Source organism: Heterodontus francisci, chromosome 6, assembly GCF_036365525.1.
Source record: "Heterodontus francisci isolate sHetFra1 chromosome 6, sHetFra1.hap1, whole genome shotgun sequence".
Taxonomy (NCBI): Eukaryota; Metazoa; Chordata; class Chondrichthyes; order Heterodontiformes; family Heterodontidae; genus Heterodontus; species Heterodontus francisci.
The window spans coordinates 147,105,232-147,129,472 of record NC_090376.1 but is presented as its reverse complement, the minus strand read 5'-3'; positions in this window follow the sequence as shown (position 1 = coordinate 147,129,472).

Below are 24,241 nucleotides of genomic sequence, written 5' to 3'. Positions count from 1 at the left end.
AGAGGATAACCAGCGAAAGCATAGGGCCCATTAGGGACCAAAGTGGCAATCTGTGTGTGGAGCCGGAGGACATAGGTGAGGTTTTAAATTATTACTTTTCATCTGTGTTCACTATGGAGAAGGACGATGTAGGTGTAGAGATCAGGGAGGGGGTTTGTGATATACTCGAACAAATTAGCATTGAAAGGGAGGAAGTATTAGCTGTTTTAGCGGGCTTAAAAGTGGATAAATCCCCAGGCCCAGATGAGATGAATCCCTGGCTGTTATGTAAGGCCAGGAAGGAGATAGCAGGGGCTCTGGCTCACATTTTCAAATCATCTCTGGCCACAGGAGAGGTACCAGAGGATTGGAGGACAGCGAATGTGGTACCATTATTCAAGAAGGGCAGCAGGGATAAACCAGGTAATTACAAGCCTGTGAGTCTAACATCAGTGGTTGGGAAAGTATTGGAAAAAGTTCTGAGGGACAGAATTAATCTTCACTTGGAGAGGTTGAGATTAATCAGGGATAGTCAGCATGGCTTTGGAGGAGATCATGTCTAACTAACTTGATTGAATTTTTCGAGGTGGTGACTAGGTGTGTAGATGAGGGTAAAGCAGTTTATGTAGTCTATATGGACTTCAGTAAGGCTTTTGATAAGGTCCCGCATGGGAGATTGGTTAAGAAGGTAAGAGCTCATGGGATCCAGGCCAATTTGGCAAATTGGGTCCAAAATTGGCTTAGTGGCAGGAGGCAGATGGTAATGGTTGAGGGTTGTTTTTGCAATTGGAAGCCTGTGACCAGTGGTGTACCGCAGGGATTGGTGTTGGGTCCCTTGCTGTTTGTAATGTACATTAATGATTTAGACGTGAATAAAGGAGGTATAATAAGTAAGTTCTCAGATGACACGAAAATTGGTGGTGTTGTAAATGGTGAGGAGGAAAGCCTTAGATTACAGGACGATATAGATGGGCTGGTAAGATGGGTGCAGCTGGGGCAAAAAGAATTTAATCCTGAGAAGTGTGAGGTGATGCATTTTGGGAGGACAAACAAGGCAATGGAATATACAATGGATGGTAGGACCCTAGGAAGTACAGAGGGTCAGAGGGACCTTGGTGTACTTGTCCATAGATCACTGAAGGCAGCATCACAGGTAGATAAGGTGGTTAGGAAGGCATATGGGATACTTGTCTTTATTAGCCGAGGCCTAGAATATAAGAGCAGGGAGGTTATGATGGCGCTGTATAAAATGCTAGTTAGGCCACAGCTGGAGTACTGTGTACAGTTCTGGTCACCACACTATAGGAAGGATGTGATTGCACTGGAGAGGGTGCAGAGGAGATTCACCAGGATGTTGCCTGGGCTGGAGCATTTCAGCTATGAAGAGCAACTGAAAAGGCTAGGGTTGTTTTCCCTTAGAGCAGAGAAGTCTGAGGGGAGATATGATTGAGGTATACAAAATTGAGGGGCATTGATAGGTTAGATAGGAAGAAACTTTTTCCTTTTGCGGAAGATTCAATACCCAGGGGGCATAGATTTAAGGTAAGGGGCAGAAGGTTTAGAGGGGATTTGAGGAAAAATATTTTCACCCAGAGGGTGGTTGCAGTCTGGAACGCACTGCCTGAAGAGGTGGTAGAGGCAGGAACCCTCACAGCATTTAAGAAGTATTTAGATGAGCACTTGAAATACCATAGCGTACAAGGGTATGGGCCAAGTGCTGGAAAATGGGATTAGAATAGTTAGGTGCTTGATGGCCGGCACAGACACGGTGGGCCGAAGGGCCTGTTTCTGTGCTGTATTACTCTATGACTCAAATACTCATGTGTTTTGTGATGAAGGTTCTGAGGAACAGAATGCGGTTAGATTAAGGGTTGGATAGTAACTTGAGCTCATGACACTCAGGAAAGGGCTATTGCATCCAAAGGTCAATTACCCCGATTCAGTACTCGGGGAACATATATTCCAGAGGGGTCTAATAAATGGAAGAATGCAACAGTTGTGGAACATGCAGGAAAATCTACAGGAAAATTTAAATATTGGTTGAATGTTGAAGACAATGGCCAGGAAGCAAGGTTCAGGGACTGGCAGAATGCGGTGAAAGAGTGGAAAGTAAGAAAATTAGTTCAAGTTCTAATAGTGGGTCTGGAAGTGAGTCTTGCATAAGGAAACTATCATGTACTGGAGACAGAGCCTCCGATAGTGCATGAGGGAGAACTTATAGCAGTAGTCCCGAAAGACATCAAAGTGAAAATAGAGGCCAGAGTTTGAACAAATTACACAATGAAACAAAGGCTAGAGAACAATCTCAGAATAGAACTAGAAGTAGATGTCCTCATGACCATGAAGTTTTAGTGGCGGCCAACAAATGATGATAAACTAATAAGAGAAACAAAACATAAGGAATTAGAGATTTGGAGAGTTTGGTGTTTATTCTTTGGTACCCAATAGAGACAGCCAGCCTTGTCATATAGATGGATTTGTACTGAAAAAGTCCTTCCAGATGGGACATACAAGGCTGAAGCGAGGCTAGTTGTGAAGGGTTTTGAAGAGCAATTGGGTGATACTGATGTTAAAGTGGATTCTCCCACAGCTGGGAAAGTAATCTTGAAAATCTTTTTAGCTCTTCTGGCCACATATTCATGGGAGTGTAAATCCATTGACATAAAAGCTGCATTTCTACTGGGTGATACTTTTCAGAGAAGTGTTTCTGAATCCATCTAGAGGCAACAGATGCAGAAGGAAAACTATGGAAACTGAACAATGGGTCAATGGCCTTAATGATGCTTTCAGGGTGTGGTATTTCTCAGTGAGATCTGTTTTGCTGAAAATTGATCATGTTCAACAAAAAGAAAATCCTGCCATGTTTGATTGGTATCATAAAAGAAAACATTCAGGCATCTTCATGATGTACATTGATGATTTCTTATGGGGTGGTTCTATGAATTTTGAGAAATATATTATTAATACCATTAGGGCAGAATTTAAGATTGGGAGTCAGGCTTACTGGACCTTTAAATATATTGGTTTAGATATTAAGTCGAGTAAGTCTGGAAAAACTTTAAATCAATAATCCATTTTAGAGAGTGTTACTCCCATCCTGATTAACCGTGCTAGATCATTACAGAAAGATGATGAGATATCTAAAGAGGAGACTGAGCAATTGTGAAGCTGGATTGCTCAATTGGACTGGTTGTGCACTCAGACTAGACCTGATGCTAGTTTTGATTATGCTGGAGTTTAGTACGATGAGGAAACAACCAAAAGTTGAGGGCAAATAAAACATGAAAAAATTTAATCTGGAGAAATGTGTACTGAAGTTCCCATCCATTAGTGACCCAAAGAACATGAAGATAGTCATTTTTAGTGATGCTTCAGAAACTAATCTTCCTGATGGGTATTCGACTGCAGCTGGTTTCATAATATTTCTGATGGATGAAAATGGGAAATATTGCCCTTTAGTTTGGGAACAAAGACAATAAAAAGGGTCATTAAAAGCATTTTAGCTCTGGAAACATTGCGTCTTGTGAAGGCAGTGGATATGGGGTTCCATCTGACAAATATTTTAGGTGAGTTTCTGAAAAAGGAACAAACTGAAGTTGGGATACCCATTGAATGTACAATCTATAAAAAGTGCGAGTGAGAAAAGACAATATGCACCTTGGTGGATTGAAAAAATTGCTGGTGGGAAAGGAAATCTCCAAACTTAAATAGGTAGAATCTAGTCATCAGCTATTCAATTGTTTCACAAAAAGAAATGCCAGTACAAAGAAATTGTTAGGGATGCTACAGGAATGGTGTCTCACAATGTATTACTTTGTAACCAATATGGAATTTATTCTGTTTTGATGAAGGGTCACTGACCTGAAACGTTAACTCTGCTTCTCTCTCCACAGATGCTGCCAGACCTGCTGAGTATTTCCAGCATTTCTTGTTTTTATTATACATGGAATTTATTTTGATTGATTTTGAAATGTTGTTTGAGCATGTTTATACTTTGTACATAAGATGCGATTTATTTTGAAATATTCATTGAGCATGTTAATTTAAGTTTAAAAGAAAAAAGGGAATCTGTTAATTGTGTATCAACTGTTTAATTCTATGCAGGTGAAGAGTGTTAATTGGGGTCTTACGTAAGCACTTATAAGGAGATACATACTAAAATTGGTGAAGGTTCTTTCAGTGAGGAGCTACTTGTTTGTAATCCTTTTTACTGTGTACTGTAAATATGAAACTGAGTAAAGCTAGGCTCCAACATCATCTTTCCACAACAAGCTTTCTGGAATTTAACACCTATCCCCCTGCTAAGTGAGTTTAGAATGCAGAATAATATCAATAAGACAAGGTTAAGGGCACTCTACCTGAATGCACACAGCATTCGTAACAAAGTCGATGATTTAAAGGCCCAAATAGAAGTAAATGGGTATGGTATAATTGTCATTACGGAAACGTGGCTACAGGGTGACCAAGACTGGGAACTGAATATTCAAGGATATTCAGCATTTATGGAAGACAGGCAAAAAGGAAAATGAGGTGGTGTTGCACTGATAATAAGGGATGGGATCAGTACATAAGTAAGGGAAGTTCTCAGATCGGAAGAACAAAATGTGGAATATGTTTGGCTGGAGCTAAGGAACAGCAAGGAGCAGCAAACATTGGTAGGAGTTGTTTATAGGCCACAAAACAGTAGTGGCAATGTGGGGCATGGTATTAATCAGGAGGCTAGATAATCATGCAGCATGGGTAATACAGAAATCATGGGTGATTTCAATCTGCATATAGACTGGGTAAACTTAATGAGCACTAATGCTGAGGAGCACGGGTTTCTGGAATTCGTTAGGGATGGTTTTCTGGTGCAGTATGTTGAGGAACGGACTAGAGACCAGGATATTTTAGATCTAGTATTATGTCATGTATTTTGTTCATTCCTGTGATGTGAGCCTTGCTGGCTAGGCCAGCATTTATTGCCCATCCCTAATTTCCCTTTAGAAGCTGGTGGTGAGCTGCCTTCTTGAACCGCTGCAGTCCATGTGGGGTAGGTACACCTAAAGTGCTGTTAGGAAGGGAGTTCAAGGATTTTGACCCAGCGACAGTGAAGGGACTGCAATATGGTTCCAAGTCAGGATGGTGTGTGGCTTGGAGGGGATGTGAATGTTTTGTGGATGGGGTGCCAATCAAGCGGGCTGCTTTATCCTGGATGGTATCGAGCTTCTTGAGTGTTGTTGGAGCTGCACCCATTCAGGCAAGTGGAGAGTATTCCATCACACTCCTGACTTGTGCCTTGTAGATGGTGGACAGGCTTTGGGGAGTCAGGAGGTGACTTACTTATGGCAGGATTCCTAGCCTCTGACCTGTTCTTGTCGCCACGATATTTATATGGCAACTCCAGTTCAGTTTCTGGTCAATGGTAACCCCCAGGACGGTGATAGTGAGGGATTCAGTGACCGTAATGCCATTGAATGTCAAGGGGAAATGGTTAGATTCTCTCTTGTTGGAGATGGTCATTGCCTGGCACTTGTGTGGCGTGAATGTTACTTACTACTTATCGGCCCAAGCCTGGATATTGTCCAGGTCTTGCTGCATTTCTACATGGACTGCTTCAGTATCTGACGAGTCAGAAATGGTGATGAACATTGTGCAATCATCAGCGAACATCCCCACTTCTGACCTTATGATTGAAGGAAGGTGATTGACGAAGCAGCTGAAGATGGTTGGGCCGAGGACACTACTCTGAGAAACTCCTGCAGTGATGTCCTGGAGCTCAGATGATTGACCTCCAACAACCACAACCATCTTCCTTTGTGCCAGGTATGACTCCGACCAGTGAAGAGTTTTCCCGCTCATTCCCATTGACTCCTGTTTTGCTAGGGCTTCTTGATGCCATATTTGGTCAAATGCTACCTTGATGTCAAGGGCAGTCACTCTCGCCTCACCTCTTGTTTTCAGCTCTTTTGTCCATGTTTGAAAGAAGGCTGTCATGAGGTCTGGAGCTGAAAGGACCTGACAGAACCCAAACTGAGCGTCACTGAGCAGGTTATCACTTTACTGATGATTGAGCGTAGACTGATGGGGCAGTAATTGGCTGGGTCGGACCTGTCTTGCTTTTTGTGTACAGGACATACCTGGGCAATTTTCCATATTGCTGGGTAGATGCCAGTGTTGTAGCTGTACTGGAACAGCTTGGCTAGTGGCGCGGCATGAAAAAGGGTTTCTTAATAATCTTGCTGTAAAAGAACCTTTCGGAATAAGTGACCATAATCTGATAGAATTTTACATTATGTTTGAAAGTGAGGTTGTTCAATTTGAAGCCTGGTTGTTAAATTTGAACAAAGGAAATTATATAAGTATTTGTGTCTGTCTGGCTGAGGTGGATTGGAAAAATTCATGAAAAGGTATGACCGTACATGGGCAATGGATAGTCTTTAAAGAATTATTACATAGTTTACAGCAACTATATATTCCTTAAAGGCACAAAAAGCCCAAAAGAAAAGGCGGTCAATCGTAGCTAACAAAGGAAGTGTAGGATTGTATAAGATTAAATGAAAAGGCTTACAAAGTAGCCAGAAATAATAATAAACCTGAGGATTGGGAGGATTTTAGAATACAGCAAAGGAAGACCTAGCATTAGTAAGAAAGTTTTATTGAAGAAATTAATGGGGTTGAAGGTTGATAAGTCCCTAAAATCTGATATTCTACATCCCAGAGTGTTGAAAGAGGTAGCTATGGAGAAAACGGGTGCATTGGTGGTCATCTTCGAAAATTCTATAGATTCTGGAATGGTTCCCGCAGATTGGAAGGGAGCAAATGTCACCCAACTAGTTAAGAAGAGAGGGAGAGAGAAAGCAAGGAACTTCATGACCTGTTTGCCTTGTATCAGTCATTGGGAAAATGCTAGTATCTATTCTAAAGGATGTGATAAATGGACACTGGGATAATAATAATCTAAGTGGGCATAGTGAACATGGATTAAGAATGGGAAATCATGTTTGATGAACCTTGTTGAGGATGTTACTAACAAAATTGATAAAGAGGAGTCAGTGGATGTAGTATACTCAGATTTTCAGAAGGCTTTTGATAAAGTCCCCTACAGGAGGTTGGTTAGCAAAATTAAAGCACATGGGTTAGGAGAATGTGTGTTGTGAGGATGATGCAAAGCAGCTTCAAGGGGATTTGGACAGACTTAGTGAATGGGCAAGAACATAGCAGATGGAATATAATGTGAAAAATGTGAGGTTATCCACTTTGGTAGGAGGAATAGATGTGCAGAGTGTTTCTTAAATGATAAGAGATTAGAAAGTGTAAATGTACAAAGGGACCTGGGTGTCCTCTTCAATAATTCAGTGAAAGCTAACATATAGCTGCAGCAAGCTATTAGGAAGGCTCATGGTATGCTAGCCTTTATCACAAGAGGATTTGAGTACAGGAGTAGTGAAGTCTTGCTTCAATTGCATCAAACCTTGGTTAGACCGCACCTGGACTGCACAGTTTTGGTCCCCTTATCTTGGGAAGGATATTATTGCCATAGCGGGTGTGCAACCAAGGTTCACTAGACTTGTGTCTGTCAGTCTGGCTGAACTGTCCTATGAAGAGAGATTGGGGAAACTGGGCCTGTATCGTTTAGAGTTTCGAAGAATGAGAGGTGATCTCATCGAATCCTACATAATACTTTAAGTGATAAACAGGGTAGATGCAGGTAAGATGTTTCCCCTGGTTGGGAGTCTAGAACCAGGGAATACAATTTCAAAATAAAGGGAAAGCCACTTAGGACAGAGATGAGGAGACATTTCTTTCGTCAGAGAGTTGTGAATCTTTGGAATTCTCTACCACAGAGGGCTGTGGAAACTCAGTCATCGAGTATCTTGAAAGCAGAGATTGACTGATTTCTAAATACCAATGACATAAAGGGATATGGGGATAATGTGGGAAAAAGGCATTGAAGTGGATGATCAGCCATGAGCATATTGAATAACCAGCCTTTTATGTGGTACCTTATCAAATGCTTTCTTAAAATCCACATAAACAACATCCACCACATTCCCTTCATCAACCTCTCTGTTACTTCATTAAAAAATCAAAGCTGCATATTATTGAGAAAATAAGAATCTAAATGGGGTAGAGGAGCAAAGGGATCTGGGAGGACAAATACACAAATCATGAAAAGTAGCAACACAAGGTAACAAGGCCATAAAGGAACAAACCAAGCAGTAGGCTTTATTTTGAAAGGGATAGAATTGAAAAGTAAAGAATTTAGAAGTTATGCTGAACCTACCAACATTAGTTAGACCACATCTGGAGCACTGTTTACAATTCTAGTTCCCGTATTATATAAAAAAAATAGAGGCACTGGAAAGGGTACAAAAAAGATTTACAGGGATGATAGCAGAACTGTGGCAGCGTACCTATCAGGAGAGGATGAACAGACTGGGTGTCTTTTCTCTTGACAAAGGAGAATAGCCAATGTTGTTCCTTTGTTTAAGAAGGGTAGCAAGGATAATCCAGGAAATTATAAGCTGGTGAGCCTTACGTCAGTGGTAAGGAAATTATTAGAGAGGATTCTTCGGGACAGGATTTAGTCCCATTTGGAAACAAACGAACTTACTAGCGAGCGGCAGCATGGTTTTGTGAAGGGGAGGTTGTGTCTTACTAATTTGATTGAGTTTTTTGAGGAAGTGATGAAGATAATTGATGAAGGAAGGGCAGTGGATGTTATCTTTATGGACTTCAGTAAAGCTTTCGACAAGGTCTCTCATGGCAGACTAGTACAAAAGGTGAAGTCACACGGGATCAGAGGTGAGCTGGCAAGATGGATACAGAACTGGCTCGGTCATAGATGACAGAGGGTATCAGTGGATGGGTGTTTTTCTGAATGGAAGGCTGTGACTAGTGGTGTTCCGCAGGGATCAGTGCTGGGACCTTTGCTGTTTGTAGTAAATATAAATGATTTGGAGGAAAATGTAGCTGGTCTGATTAGTAAATTTGCGGACGACACAAAGATTGGTGGAGTTGCGGATAGTGATCAAGATTGTCAGAGAATACAGCAGGATATAGATCGGTTGGAGACTTGGCAGATGGAGTTTAATCCGGACAAATGTGAGGTAATGCATTTCGGAAGATCTAATGCAGGTGGAAGTATACAGTAAATGGCAGAACCCTTAGGAGTATTGACAGGTGGAGAGATCTGGGTGTACAGGTCCACAGGTCACTGAAAGTGGCAACGCAGGTGGATAAGGTAGTCAAGAAGGCATATGGCATGCTTGCCTTCATCGATCGGGGCATAGAATATAAAAATTGGCAAGTCATGTTGCAGCTGTACAGAACTTTAGTTAGGCCACACTTAGAATATTGCGTGCAATTCTGGTCACCACACTACCAGAAGGACGTGGAGGCTTTGGAGAGGGTACAGAGTGGTTTACCAGGATGTTGCCTGGTCTGGAGGGCATTAGCTATGAGGAGAGGTTGGATAAACTTGGATTGTTTTCACTGGAATGACGGAGGTGGAGGGGCGATATGATAGAGGTTTACAAAGTTATGAGTGGCATGGACAGAGTGGATAGTCAGAAGCTTTTTCCCAGGGTGGAAGTGTCAGTTACTAGGGGACGTAGGTTTAAGGCGCAAGGGGCAAAGTTTAGAGGGGATGTGCGAGGCAAGTTCTTTACCCATAGGGTGGTGAGTGCCTGGAACTTGCTGCCGGGGGAGGTGGTGGAAGCAGGTACAATAACGACGTTTAAGAGGCATCTTGACAAATACATGAATAGGATGGGAGTAGAGGGATACGGTCCCCGGAAGTGCAGAAGGTTTTAGTTTAGGCAGGCATCAAGATCGGCGCAGGCTTGGAGGGCCAAATGGCCTGTTCCTGTGCTGTACTGTTCCTTGCTCTTTGAAAGCTGAGGGGTGACCTACTAGAGATCTAATCGATTTGACACAGATAGAATGTTTACACATGTGGGAAAGAGCAATGCTGGAGGCCATTAGTATAAGATAGACGTCTGGAGATCAATCAAATAGGGAATTTAGAAGAAATTTCTTTACCCAGAAAGTGGTGGGAATGTGGAATCCGGTACCATAGGGAGTGGTTGAAACGAATTGTATAGATGCGTTTAAGGGTAGGCTATATAAGCAATGAGGAAGAATGGAATAGAGGGTTATGCTGATAGTAGATGAAGAAAGAGCGGAGGAGGCTCGAGTGGCGCATAAATGCCAGCATGGACTCGTTGGACCGAGTGGCCTGTATCTGTACTGTATATCCTATGTAATTTTATATGTAAGACAATCAATCCCAGAGCCAAAGCATTATTTTTCTGCAGCCCATTTGGAGGGAATTTCAGGTAGAATGACAAGATTCTACCAAACTGGCAGCCTGCCCCAGCTTTGCAAATGACTGCATCGCCAGGATTTGGGATATGGTTTGCTAGCCTTGGACAAGGGTGGACAGGGATTCTGTCCCACTGCACTTATGCCAATGTAGCAACGGCACAAGAATTTCCAAGCCAGTCTTTTATGATTAATCTTCTCAAAACCTTTTCGTGATCTTGAAAACTTTTATTATTTTCACCGTAGCCTTCTCTGTTCCAGAGGAAAAGGCCAAAGGATTTCAAGCCTTGGTTGGTAACTAAAACCTTCCAATTATTCTATCATTCTAGTCCAGGGTTGTTCAACATATGACCCACGGGCCAGGATCTGGCCCGCCAAAGGTTCCATCCGGCACGCGGATATAAACTATACCCGAGGCTGTTCCTCATCTTCACCAGGGGTCCGTGACTGGAAATGGGAAATTTCCCTTTGTCTTCTTCCGACAGATTTGCCTTTTTAAAAACATCGCTTTGTCAGTTTCACAGATGACACCTGCTGAAGCAGAAACGCACTTCCCAACTTTGACAGATTCAGGTTTTCTGACTTTTTTTAAAAGCCTGCCGGAAAAGATAGCAGGGGCTCTGACACAAATTTTCAGATCCTCTCTGGCCACAGGTACCAGAGGATTGGAGGACAGCAAATATGGTACCATAATTCAAGAAGGGTAGCAGGGATAAACCAGGTAATTACAGGCCAGTGAGTCTAACATCAGTGATAGGGAAATTATTGGGAAAAATTCTGAGAGGCAGGGATTAATCAGGGATAGTCAGCCTGGTTTTGTCAGAGGGAGATCGTGTCTCACAAATTTGATTGAATTTTTCAAGGAGGTAACTAGATGTGTAGATGAGGGTAAAGCAGTTGATATTGTCTACATGGACTTCAGTAAGGCTTTTGATAAGGTCCCGCATGGGAGAGTGGTTGAGAAAGTAAAAGCCCATGGGATCCAAGGTAATTTGGCAAATTGGATTCAAAACTGGCTTAGTGGAAGGAGGCAGAGGGTGATGGTGGAGGGTTGTTTTTGCAATTGGAAGCCTGTGACCAGTGGTGTACCACAGGGATTGGTGCTGGGACTCTTGCTGTTTGTAGTGTACATTAATGATTCAGACATGAATATAGGACGTATGATCAGTAAGTTCGCAGACGACACAAACATTGGTGGTGTCGTAAATAGTGAGGAGAAAAGCTTTAGACTGTAGGACGATGTAGATGGGCTGGTAAAATGGGCGGAGCAGTGGCAAATAGAGTTTAATCCTGTGAAGTGTGAGGTGATGCACTTTGGGAGGTCTAACAAAGCAATAGAATATACAATGGATGGTAGGACCCTCGGGAGTACAGAGGGACCTTGGGGTGCTTGTCCATAGATCACTGAAGGCAGCAGCACAGGTAGATAAGGTGGTTAGGAAGGTATACGGGATACTTGGCTATATTAGCCAAGGCATAGAATATAAGAGCAGGGAGGTTATGATGGAGCTGCATAAAATTCTGGTTAGCCCACGGTTGGAGTACTGTGCACAGTTCTGGTCGCCACACTAAAGGAAGAATCTGATTGCACTGGTGAGAGTGAAGAGGAGATTCACCAGGATGTTGCATGGACTGGAGCATTTCAGTTAGGAAGACAGACTGGATAGGCTAGGGTTGCTTTCCTTAGAGCGGAGAAGGTTGAGGGGGGACCTGATTGACGTATACAAAATTATTAGGGCATTGATAGGATAGATAGGAAGAAACTTTTTCCCTTAGTGGAGAGGTCAATAACTAGGGGGCATAGATTTAAGGTAAGGGACAGGAGGTTTAGAGGGGAGTTGAGGAAGAACTTTTTCACCCAGAGGGTGGTTGGAATCTGGAACACACTGCCTGAAGAGGTTGTAGAGGCAGGAACACTCAGGACATTCAAGAAGTACTTGCATGAGCACTTGAAATGCCATAACCTACAAGGCCAAGGGCCAAGTATGGGGAAATGGGATTAGTTAGGACAGGTGCCTGATGGTCGGTGCAGGCGCGTTGGGCTGAAGGGCCTATTTCTGTGCAGTAAAACTCTATGACTCTATCGATGACTCTAAAAACCCAAATCTGTCCAATGCTGAGAAGCATGTTCTTGCTTCAGCAACTGTCAGCTGTGAAACTCAGCGAGGTGTTTTTAAACAAACTGACCAACCACAAAACTGCTGTGCTGAGTGCTCCCTGCAACTGTCAGAGAGGGGAGAGAGAGAAGGGAGGTGGAAACAAAGAGAGAGAGGGGAACAGAAAGAGAAGGGAAACAGTGAGAGAGGGAAACAGAGAGAGGGGGAAACAAAGAGAGAGAGGGGAAACAAAAAGAGAGGGAGAAACAAGGAGAGAGAGGGGGACAGAATACAGAGAAATAGAGTCATAGAGTCATTCAGCAGATAAACAGGCCCTTCGGCCCACCGCGTCCATGCCGACCATAATGCCTATCTATACTAATCCCACCTGCCTGCATTAATTCCATATCCCTCCATGCCTTGTTCATTCAAGTACCTGTCCAGATGCCTCTTAAATGTCGCTACTGTTCCTGCCTCCACCACCTCCTCAGGCAGCTCATTCCAGATACACACTATTCTTTGTGTGAAGAATTTACCCCTTTGATCACCTTTAAACCTCCTCCCTCTCATCTTAAATCTTTGCCCTCTAGTTTTAGTCACCCCTACCATGGGAAACAGACTCTGGCTATCTACCCTATCTATGCCTCTCATAATTTTATATACCTCTATCATGTCCCCTCTCAGCCTCCTTCGCTCCAGGGAAAACAGACCCAGCCTACCCAATCTCTCTTTATAACTCAAGCCGTCCAAGCCAGGCAACATGCTTGTGAATCTTTTCTGCACCTTCTCTAGCTTAATCACATCTTTCCTGTAGTGCGGCGACCAGAACTGCACACAGTACTCCAAATGCAGCCTAACCAACGTTACAGTTGTACATAACATGATGTCCCAACTCTTGTACTCAATGCCTCGGCCAATGAAGGCAAGCATGCCATACGCCTTCTTCACCACCCTGTCTACCTGTGTTGCTACTTTCAGGGAACTATGTACATGCACCCCAAGGTCTCTCTGCCTCAGACCACTCCCCAGCGCCCTGCCATTCACTGTATATGTTCTGCCCTGGTTTAACTTCCCAAAATGCATCACTTCACACTTGGCTGTGTTAATTTCCATTTGCCACTCCCTTGCCCACTTTCTCAGTTGATCTATATCCTGTTGTAACCTTAGACAACCTTCTTCACTGTCCACTATACCACCAATTTTGATGTCATCTGCAAACTTACTAATCATGCCCCTTACATTCACATCCAAGTCATTAATATATATAACAAACAACAGAGGGCCCAGCACCAATCCCTGCGGCACACCACTGATCACCGGCCTCCAATCTGAAAAACAACCCTCCACTACCACCCTCTGCCTCCTATCACCAAGCCAATATTGTATCCAATTTGCTAGCTCACCCTGGATCCCATGTGTTCGAACCATCTGGACCAGACTACCATGCAGGACCTTGTCATAGGCTTTGCTAAAGTCCATGTAGACAACGTCCATCTCCCTGCCCTCGTCAATCCTCTTGGTCACCTCCTCGAAAAACTCAATCAAATTCGTGAGACATGATTTCCCATGCACAAAGCCATGCTGACTATCCCTAATCAGACCTTGCCTTTCCAGATGCATATAAACCCTGTCTCTCAGAATCCCTTCCAATAACTTTCCCACCACTGATGTAAGGCTCACCAGCCTGAAGTTCCCTGGCTTATCCCTGCTAACCTTCTTAAATAAAGGCACAACATTAGCTATCCTCCAGTCTTCCGGTACCTCACCCATGACTAACGATGATACATAAATCTCTGCCAGGGCCCCAGCAATCTCCTCCCTTGCTTCCCATAGCATCCTAGGATAAACCTGGTCAGGCCCTGGGGATTTATCCACCTGAATGCGCTTCAAAACCTCCAACACCTCCTCCTTTGTAATGTTGATATGCTCCAGGATATCGCAGTTCCCTCCCTTGAACTCACTAGCTTCCATGACCTTCTCCACGGTAAATCCGGACGAGAAATATACTTTTAAAACCTCACCCATTTCCCATCGCTCCACACATAGATTGCCACACTGATCCTTAAGGGGACCTGCTCTCTCCCTAACGACCTATTTACTCTTAATATACTTATAGAATCTTGTAGGATTCTCCTTTATCTTATCTGCCAGGGAAATCTCATGGCCCCTTTTCGCCCTCTTAATTTCCTTCTTCAGTGTAATCCTACATCCCCTATACTCCTCAAAGGATTCGCTCGATCCCAGCTGCCTGTACCTGACATATGCCTCCTTCTTTGTCCTGACCAGACCCTCAATATCCCTCGTCAACCAAGGTTCCCTAAACTTGCCAGCCTTGCCCTTCCATCCAATAGGAACATGCTAGCCCTGAACTCTTCCTCTCTCACTTTTAAAAGCCTCCCACTTGCCAGACATCCCTTCACCTGTAAACAGCCTCTCCCATTCAACTTTTGAGAGTTCCTGTCTGGTGCCATCAAAATTTGCCTTCCCTCAATTTAGGACTTCAACCTGAGGACCAGTCCTATCCTGTTCCATAACTATCTTGAAGCTAATAGAGTTATGGTCACTGGTCCCAAAGTGCTCCCCCACTGACACATCAAGCACCTGCCCATCCTCATTTCCTAAGAGGAGGTCGAGTGTAGCCCCTTCTCTACCAGGGCTATCCACATACTGCTTCAGAAAACTATCCTGGACACTTAACAAATTCCTCCCCATCTGATCCCTTAGCACTGAGGCAGTCCCAGTCAATATTAGGGAAGTTAAATCACCTACTATTACAACCCTATAATTCCTACACCTATCTGTGATTTCCCTACATTTCTGCTCCTCCACTTCCCTCTGACGATTGTGGGCCTATAGTATAAATAGGGGGAGACAGAGAAAGAGGGAGATACAGAGAAAGAGGGGAAAACAGAGAGAGAGGGGGAAACAAAGAGAGAGGGGACAGAGAGAGAGAGGGGGAAAACAGAGAGAGAGAGGTAGAAATAAAGATAGAGAGGGAAACAGGGAGGGGGGAAACAGAGAGGGGGGGAAACAAAGAGAGAGGGGAAAACAGAGAGGGGGGACAGAGAGAGGGGGGGATAAAGGGGGAACACAGAGAGCGAGGATGACAGAGAGAGGTGGGGAACAGCACACAGAGGGGGAACAGAGGGAGACAGAGAGAGAGATCAAGATCATTCCTGACAGATGGACATCTATCCAGAATACACTGCATCGCTACATCAAGTGTGTGGGCAGAGACTGACTAATTGTTCAAGCAAAAACAATGCCAGGTATGTCATTAAATCAATTTTCAATATAGTGACGAGAAAGTAAGTCAATAAATTAGGATTCTCATTTAAAGCTTCTTCACAAAAATGCACATTTGTTGTTGTTTTTATTAGTAAGATAAATTTTTAATGCCTTTATCTTTCGTCATTTGCTCACTGGCACCCCCGGGTCGAGCAAAACTCGTAATGCGGCCCTCCGTCCGAAGAAGTTGGACAACCCTGTTCTAGTCAATCTTCAGTGTAGCTTTCCATGGCTCTAATATCCTTCTGATATTGGAGGCAGACAGAAAAGAGTACATTGATGAGAAGATAGTTTCATCAGTCGAGACCATTTCCTGGTCCAGACCCCATAGGGGTCAAAAGTGTGGCAGGACTGGCAAATCTTCCAGGAGGTGCCCAATTACGATGCTGCTTCTGAATTTGATGTCCAATTAAGAATGGTGCGTGGGATGAGGTGGTGGTACAATATGAACTCAGGTGATGTTTTTAAAGTCAGCCCTCCAGTCTGCTGTGTGCCTGGAGAGAATTTAAAATTGCTGACTGAATGGAGTGCCCAAGCAGAGCGAATGGAGGACAGGTGTGGAAGGGCTGTGTTCTGATTTACTCACACCTCCCTTGAGGTAATGGTAGAGGCAGTGCAGGAATGCAGACATCTGCTTTTCCCAGAGAGTAAGAGGAGGCAACCAGCCACTGTGATGAAGGAGGCTTGGCTGGAGGTGGCACAGGAGGTGTCTAGCTGCAGTGTTGTCAGACGGACATGGGTAGAGTGCCACAAGGGCTTCAATGACCTTCTGAGATCTGGCAGTGTAAGTGGCATCAAAGCCACATGTGACAGAGGTGAGGGATGTTTGAGTGCTTCTGGCCTTTGCACTGCTGTACAGCAATACTGAGCTGTGTGCCCTGGGCCATGCAGTGTATGAAGGAGATGGCAGCAGCATGGCCACCCAAGAAATTTGTGGGAATTGCAGCATGACAATGATAGTATGTCAAGTGTTCTTTGGTGTGATGCCATCTCAGCTGCTGATATTAACCCTATTATTCATGAAACTCCTCTCATTCACCTCAGGTAAAGAGAGTGCATAATGCCCGGGAGAGGGAGCACAGCAGGGATGGAGTAGTCCACAAATCGGTCCTGACACCAGTAGAAGATGAGGCCCTGGTGTTGCATGATACTCAATAGGACATCCTGTGACCAGAGGGCGACATAGGGCTTCAACTGAGGGAGGGTGAACATCTTCCGCATGAGAAATAGCATACTTCTGGAGCCAATACCACATATTTGATCTTAAGTGCAGACTTTTTGAAATTGTGACCAATAAGGAACTGTGCAGTGGAAGGGACACAGAGATATTCCATCCATTAACTTGTATTTTCTTAACACCAGAGGGCCAATGCCACAGGAACAGCAGGAGGCAGCGGACGATCAAGCAAATGGCTCCAAGGTCGATCGGCCCTTGGAAGATGCAGCGTTATATGTCACAAATGCACCAGACACAAATGCAGAAACAGGTACATGCTGAGGAATATGGCACATATGAGCAGGTGATGGAGGCAGTGGAGGCTGCAGGCCATCCGCATCAGAGGGCGGAGGATACCACCAGCCATGCTCAGGACCCCAGAGATGCTTAGTCTTGGGGAGGATGGGGAGGGTGGGGGATCAATCACAAAGAGGGTTCTTGTGGAGCAGCAAAGGGAAATGTGTGGAAATCTGGCAGTTCCTTGAGGCTGTACATACTCTTGAGCAGATGATGGAGGATTCAGTGAATGTCATGAGTTCCACCACATCTCAGTCAAACAAGTGCATTAATACTTCCATTGAAAGAGTGTCCACCCTCAGGAAACTCATATATTCCAGGCCAGCAATTGGATACTGGAGCAGCAAGATAGCCTTCAAAATGTGGCTGTGATGATCAGAAGCCTTGAGAGTACCATTGCAGTGTTGGCACACAGATGCAAGGAAGCACTGCCAGGTGCTATATCATTCCTGCACAACACCCAAGTGCAGTTGTGTCCTGAAATTGCTGAGGTAGGCAGGCCCATTGACAATGTAACTCCTCCTCAATGCACCCCTCGGTCACTGGCCAGAACTACCTACCCTCCCCCCACCCCGCCCCAGGCCCCTCTGCCAGAGACACGCGCACTGATTCCTGCCCATGACCGTGAATGCCTTGCACATATGCAAGTGGGGGAGTCTGTGGCAAAGCCTTCACGGATACAGCAACAGCAGCCGAAGTCATCTCTCTTTGCACTGCAGGGAATGGAACAATTTCTCTTCCTATCAGCCTCGGCCACAGGCAGAGAACCACATAGAAGCACACAGCATACAAATTACAATAATTTCACCAAGGGCCTCACGTGGCTGTCTTTTTCGTTGATCGTTACATGTGCTGATGCTATATTAGAATGAATAGACATTTATTACTGAACCCATAAATGTCCTGCTCATGAATGCCCTAGACTGCAGTTATAAGTAAGGCTGGTATGAATTGTGGCCCTGGGATGGGGAGGCAATGGAAACCTCAGATGAGGCGATTGTTTTGAGATAGATGTGGCATTATCTGATAGATGACTCAAAAAGGGCATTTCTGAACTTGGTGACTGCAGATGAGCATTTTCATGAAAACCTGGCATGGATGAGGTCATCCTTTTCAACCCTGCCATGGAGGTTGTCATAAATCAGGTGAGGAGGGGTCGAAGGGCTCCCCTCTTTTCCCTCTCCTTGTTTGACCACAATAGATTTATTTCTTTTTTAAGTGGATATATTTGCCAATTCAGTGAGTGTTTAACTGTTTACTTGTTTACACGTTGAGAGCATAAAAAGAGCCAATCAGACAAGTTTTCTCATGTTTAACAAAAAAAAGGTTAACTTTATATGACTTAAACCAATCTAAATAAAAATAATAAAATATGCTCCAACTTTGACACACAGACACACACACACACACACACACACACAAATGTGTAACAGAGTGGGAAAGGGTAAATTGGTTGAATTAGAGGCCAGACAAATAAAAGGGTTATACAGTCTGTGGAGGCTGGTGATAAGGCTGACTTCAAGCTGAATTCAATGGTCTTTCCTTTGGTGGTGCTGAGGTCTCCGGTTTGAAGATGTGGATGCTGATTCAGTGGTTCTCTGGCTTCCAGTTTGATTTGCTGATTCAGTGGTTCTCCAGGAGATAACAATGCAGCTGAATTCCTTCAAGAGAGGTAATCGCTGTCTGTTCTTTCTGGAAAGTTCTCTACTCTCTAGCTCCCCCGTCATGCTTAAGTCATTAAGCACAGTGAGCATCGATCTGTGAACAGACTAACACAATCAAATACAGATCAATTAAACCACTGAACACTACAGTCTGCAGCAGGGAATATGCCTCAGTGCTCACAGTCAACAGAATTCGATGCTTGCAAAGTGTAAGTGTTTCATCTCCACCAGTTTAATATTCAGGTTTCCAGCCAATGGATTAAAAAATGATCATTTGACCGAGCACATTTTCATGACACCTCCGCCCATGCGAAATGAAATATGATGACAGGAGTAAAGTTATAAAAAAAAGTACACACATTCATCCTCAAACACTCACTTATCAATCTCACACTGCCATAAATATGCTCTGGTCTAGTTTTCATCTGGGATGATTCTGCACTGAGTTAAATTCTGGATAACACATCAGCTATCACATTGTTTTTCCTTGCAATGTGGGTAATCTTTAGGTAGTAGGGTTGCAAAAGCAGGCACCATCGAAATAGCCTTGCATTCTGGGTTTTGAACTTCTCCACAATTGTCAAAGAATTGTGGTCGGTTTAAGCTACGGTCTCTCTATATCCATTTCGGACATATATTTCAAAATGCTTGAGAGCCAGTAACAGTCCCCAAGTTTCCTTCTCCATAATAGAGTATCTCTTTTGATGTCTGTTTAACTTTTGGAGAAATTCCCAACTGGTCTCTCAATGCTTGACTCATCATCTTGGAGCAGGATGGCACCTACCCCTAGGTCACGAGCATCTACTGCCACTTTAAATAGTTTATTAAAGTTTGGCGCTGTGAGCATTGGTTCATTGGTTAAGATGGCTTTCAGCCTCTCGAAAGCTGTTTATAACCTCTCTGACCACACTACCTTCACTCTTTTCTGTAACATATCTGTCATTGGGGTGGCTATAATGCTGAAGTTTAGGACAAACTTGCGGTAAAACCCACAGATCCCCAAAAAATCACATTATTTCCCGTTTGGTCATGGGGACAGGAAAATCACACCTGTACCTTTGCTGCTCTGGCCAGCTCCCACCCTTGACACACAACATGCCCTAGGTAGGTTACCTGAGCTTTAGCGAACTCGATTTACCATGAGGTCAGGTGATCATAACCTTCGGAAGAGGGTTTCCAACTGGTCTAGCTGGTTCCCCAGATATCATTGCACACTAACAGATCATCCAGGTACACTACACAGTTGGATAGACCAGCCACTACCTGGTTCATCAGCCTTTGGAAGGTGGATCCGGCATTCCTTAATCCAAAGGGCATCACCTGCCACTGGAATAAGCAAACTGGGGTGTCAAAAGCTGAGAGCTCTTTATCTTGGGTGGTTAAAGGAATCTGCCAGTACCTTTTTAACAAGTCTATCTTTGTTATTTAGGTGGTATTTCCTACTTAATCGATACAGTCTTCCAGGTGGGGAATTGGGTAGGAGTCAGTTCTGGTCACTGCATTAACCTTCCTGTAATCAATGCAGAACCTTGTTGAGCCATCAGGCTTGGGCCAGGACAACGGGGGAATTCCAGCTACCCTGAGTGGGCTCAATCAGTTTGTGCTCCAGCATATACAGAATTTCCTCCTGAACCTGGGTTAGTTTCCTGGGACCTAGGTGAGAGGGATTTTGTTTTATGGGAGGGGTCTCTCCTACATCCACATCATGTAGGGTTAGTGTTGTGCACCCCAGTTTGTTCCTGCAGATCTATTTAAACACTGTGAGCAGCCTTGGGAAGGCCAACTTCAATGGCGTAAGAATGGAGCTGGGGCGAATAAATTGGAGTCAAAAGCTGGCAGGAAAACGTAGATGAAAAATGGGCTACCTTCAAAGAAGAAATAGTTCAGGCACAGTCAAGGTATGTTCCCTCAACGTGGAAAAGTAAGGCAAACAAATTGAGAGCTCCCTGGATGAAAAAAGATATAGAGATTAAGGTAAAGAGGAAAAGTGTGCTTATGATAGATGCCAGGTAGAAAATACTATTGAGATCCAGGCTGAATATAGAAGGTCCACAGGTGAAGTCAAAAAGCAAATATGAGAAGAAAAGAGAGAGCATGAAAAGAGACTGGCAACTAGCACTAAAGGAAATTCCAAAGTTTTCAATAGGTATATAAATAGTAAAAGGGTGTTAAAAGGAGGAGTGGGGCCGATTATGGACCAGAATTGGGATTTACACATGGAGGCAGAGGGCATAGCTGAGGTATTAAAGGAATACTTTGCATCTGTCTTTACCAAGGATGAAGATGCAACCCAGGCAACATTGAAAGAGGAGGTAAGTCAGACACTAGAGGGGTTTAACTTGATAAAGAAGTATTAGATAGGCTGTCTGTACTTAAAGTGGATAAGATACCAGGGCCGGATGAGATGAATCCAAGGATAATGAGGGAAGTGAGGGTGGAAATCGCAGAGGCACTGGCCATAACTTTTCAGTCTTCTTTAGACTCAAGGATGATGCCAGAGGACTGGGGGGTTGCAAAAGTTGCACCTTTGTTCAAGAAAGAGTGTCAAGATAAGCCAAGCAACTACAGGCCAGTGAGTTTAATTTCGGTGGTGGGAAAACTTCTAGAAAAAATAATTCGGGACTAAATCAATACTCAAATGGACAAATGCGAATTAATTAAGGAAAGACAGCATGGATTTCTTAAGGGCAAATCATGTTCGACTATGCTGGAGTTTTTTGAGGAGGTAAATGAGTGGGTTGATGAGGGCAATGCAGTTGGTGTGGTATACATGGACTTTCAAAAGGCATTTGATACAGTGCCACACAACAGACTTGTGAGCAAACCTGTGGCTCATGGAATAAAAGGGATGGTAGTAACATGGATATGAAATTGGCTGAGTGACAGGAAACAAAGAGCAGTGGTTAAAATATGTTTTTCGGGCTGGAGGCAGGTTTGTGGTGGAGTTCCCCAAGGATCAGTGTTGGCACCCTTGCTTTTCCTGATATATATTAATGACCTGGACCTTGATGTACAAGGCACAATTTGAAAGTTTACAGATGATACAAAACTTGGAATCATTGTGCACTGTGAGGAGGATAGTATAGAATGTCAAATGGACATAGACAAGTTGGTGGAATGGGCAACAGGTGGCAAATGAAGTTCAGTGCAGGGAAATGTGAAGTGATTCGTTTTGGTTGGAAGAACATGGAGAGTCAATATAGAATAAAGGCTACAATCCTAAAGGGGGTGCAGGAGCAGAGGGACCTAGGTGTATATGTGCATAAGTCATTGAAGGTGGCAGGACAGGTTGAGAGAGCGGTTAATAAAGCATACAGTATCCTGGGCTTTATTAATAGGGGCATAGAGTACAAGAGCAAGGAAGTTATGTTGAACCTGTATAAGACACTAGTTCGGCCTCAGCTGGGATATTACATCCAATTCTGGGCACCACACTTGAGGAAAGACATGAGGGCATTGGAGAGAGTGCAGAAAAGATTCCCGAGAATGATTCCACGGATGAGGAATTTCAGTTATGAAGATAGATTGGAGAAATTAGGATTATTTTCCTTGGGGAAGAGAAGGCTGAGAGATGATTTGATAGAGGTATTCAAAATCATGAGGAGTCTGGACAGAGTAGATAGAGAGAAACTGTTCCCACTCATGAAAGGATCGAGAATGAGAGGGCACAGATTTAAAGTATTTGGTAAGAGAAGCAAAAGTGACATGAGGAAAAACCTTTTCATGCAGCGAGTGGTTAAGGTCTGGAATGTGCTGCCTGAGAACGTGGTAGAGGCAGGTTTAATTGAAGCATTCAAAAGGGAATTAGACAGTTATACGAAAAGGAAGAATGTGCAGGATTATGGGGAGAAGGCAGGGGAATGGAACTGAGGGAGTTACTCTTTCAGAGAGCTGGTGCAGACACGATGGGCCGAATGGCCTCCTTCGGCACTGTAATGATTCTGTGATTGTTAGGCCTTCTGCATTTAAATAGGAGAGTAGAGTATCTAATTTCCCTAACATTTCGGTGTTAGCTAACTGGACAGTAAGGGGTTTGGTTTGGGAATCCTCACTGTCCCTTTCGCCCTCCCCTTTCCTGACTGCCTGTCAGACCTGTGCTTGTTTGTCCCTTTCCGGCTGTGATCCTGCTTTAACATATTGATGTGGCACAGCCTTTGCTTTTTCCTGCAATTTAGGGTGTCAATTAAATAAATCACCACGCTAATCCTTTTTACTACTCTGTACAGGCCACTGAATTGAGCTTTCAGTGGTTCACCCTGTATTGGTAATAGCATTAACACAAGGGGCCAGATCTTGTGCTCCTCCAGAAGGCAGTTTTCATGGCGAGTGGGGCCGGAGAATCGGAGCGGAGCCGCCCACCACAGAACCCGATGTCAGGATCCCCGGTTCCGATCTTCCTGGGGACGGGATAGGCAGCTGACGACCTTCCTGCCCAGAGGCCAATTTTGGCCCTCAAGTCACCTATTAAGAGCCAATTATGGGCCTCTCCCTGCCACCACTGGGATCTTACTAGCAGCAGGGGACAGGGGGAGCCTCCGTCGCGCAGGAAGGATGCTTTGTAAAATGAGACACCCGCCCTGTGGGATTGGAGAAGGGCCATCCTTCGTGGGCAATTTGTGGCCGAGGGAGGACCCTCCCCCCCCATCAGGACCCCCCTCCTTCTGGACTGAACAATCACCCCCCCCCCCACCCACCCTCTACAGGAACTTCAGGAGAAGCCCTGGTGACCCCACTTCACCTACCTGTGTTCCAGGTATCCACCGCTGGGCCTGGGTCTGAGGCCTCTGCAGTACTGGCAGTGAACTGACTAACACAATCAAAGACCGATCAATTAAATCACTGAAGACTACAGTCTGCAGCAGGGAGCATGCCTCGGTTCTCACAGTCAGTAGACACAGAGTTCAAAGCTTGCAAGGTTTGAGTGTTTTATCTCCACCAGCTTAATATTCAGGTTTCCAGCCGCTGGATTAAAAGAAAACATTGAACCTACGCGTTTTTGTGACTGAGGTCTATCTGCTGATGTCTCAGAAGAGCCTTAGCATGGGCAGCATGTTCCAAGTGCAGCTCTTCTTCATCCTCCTCATCCTCATCCGAGAATTGTCAGTGCTCATGCCAGTCATCTCTCCCCAGCTCCTCTCCTCACTGAATCACCATGTTGTGCAGGGTGCACAACACAGCCACTATGCAAGAAACCCTTGTAGGTGGGCACAGGAGGGCTCTCCCAGAGTGATCAAGGCACCTTAAATGCATCTTGAGAAGTTCTGTGGCCTGTTTGATTGTTGTCCTGGTGGAGGCCTGGCATTGGTTGCACCATTCCTCTGCCTCTGTTGATGGCTTCCTGATGGGTCTCATGAGTCATGCATTCAAAGGATATCATTTGCCACCCAGGATCC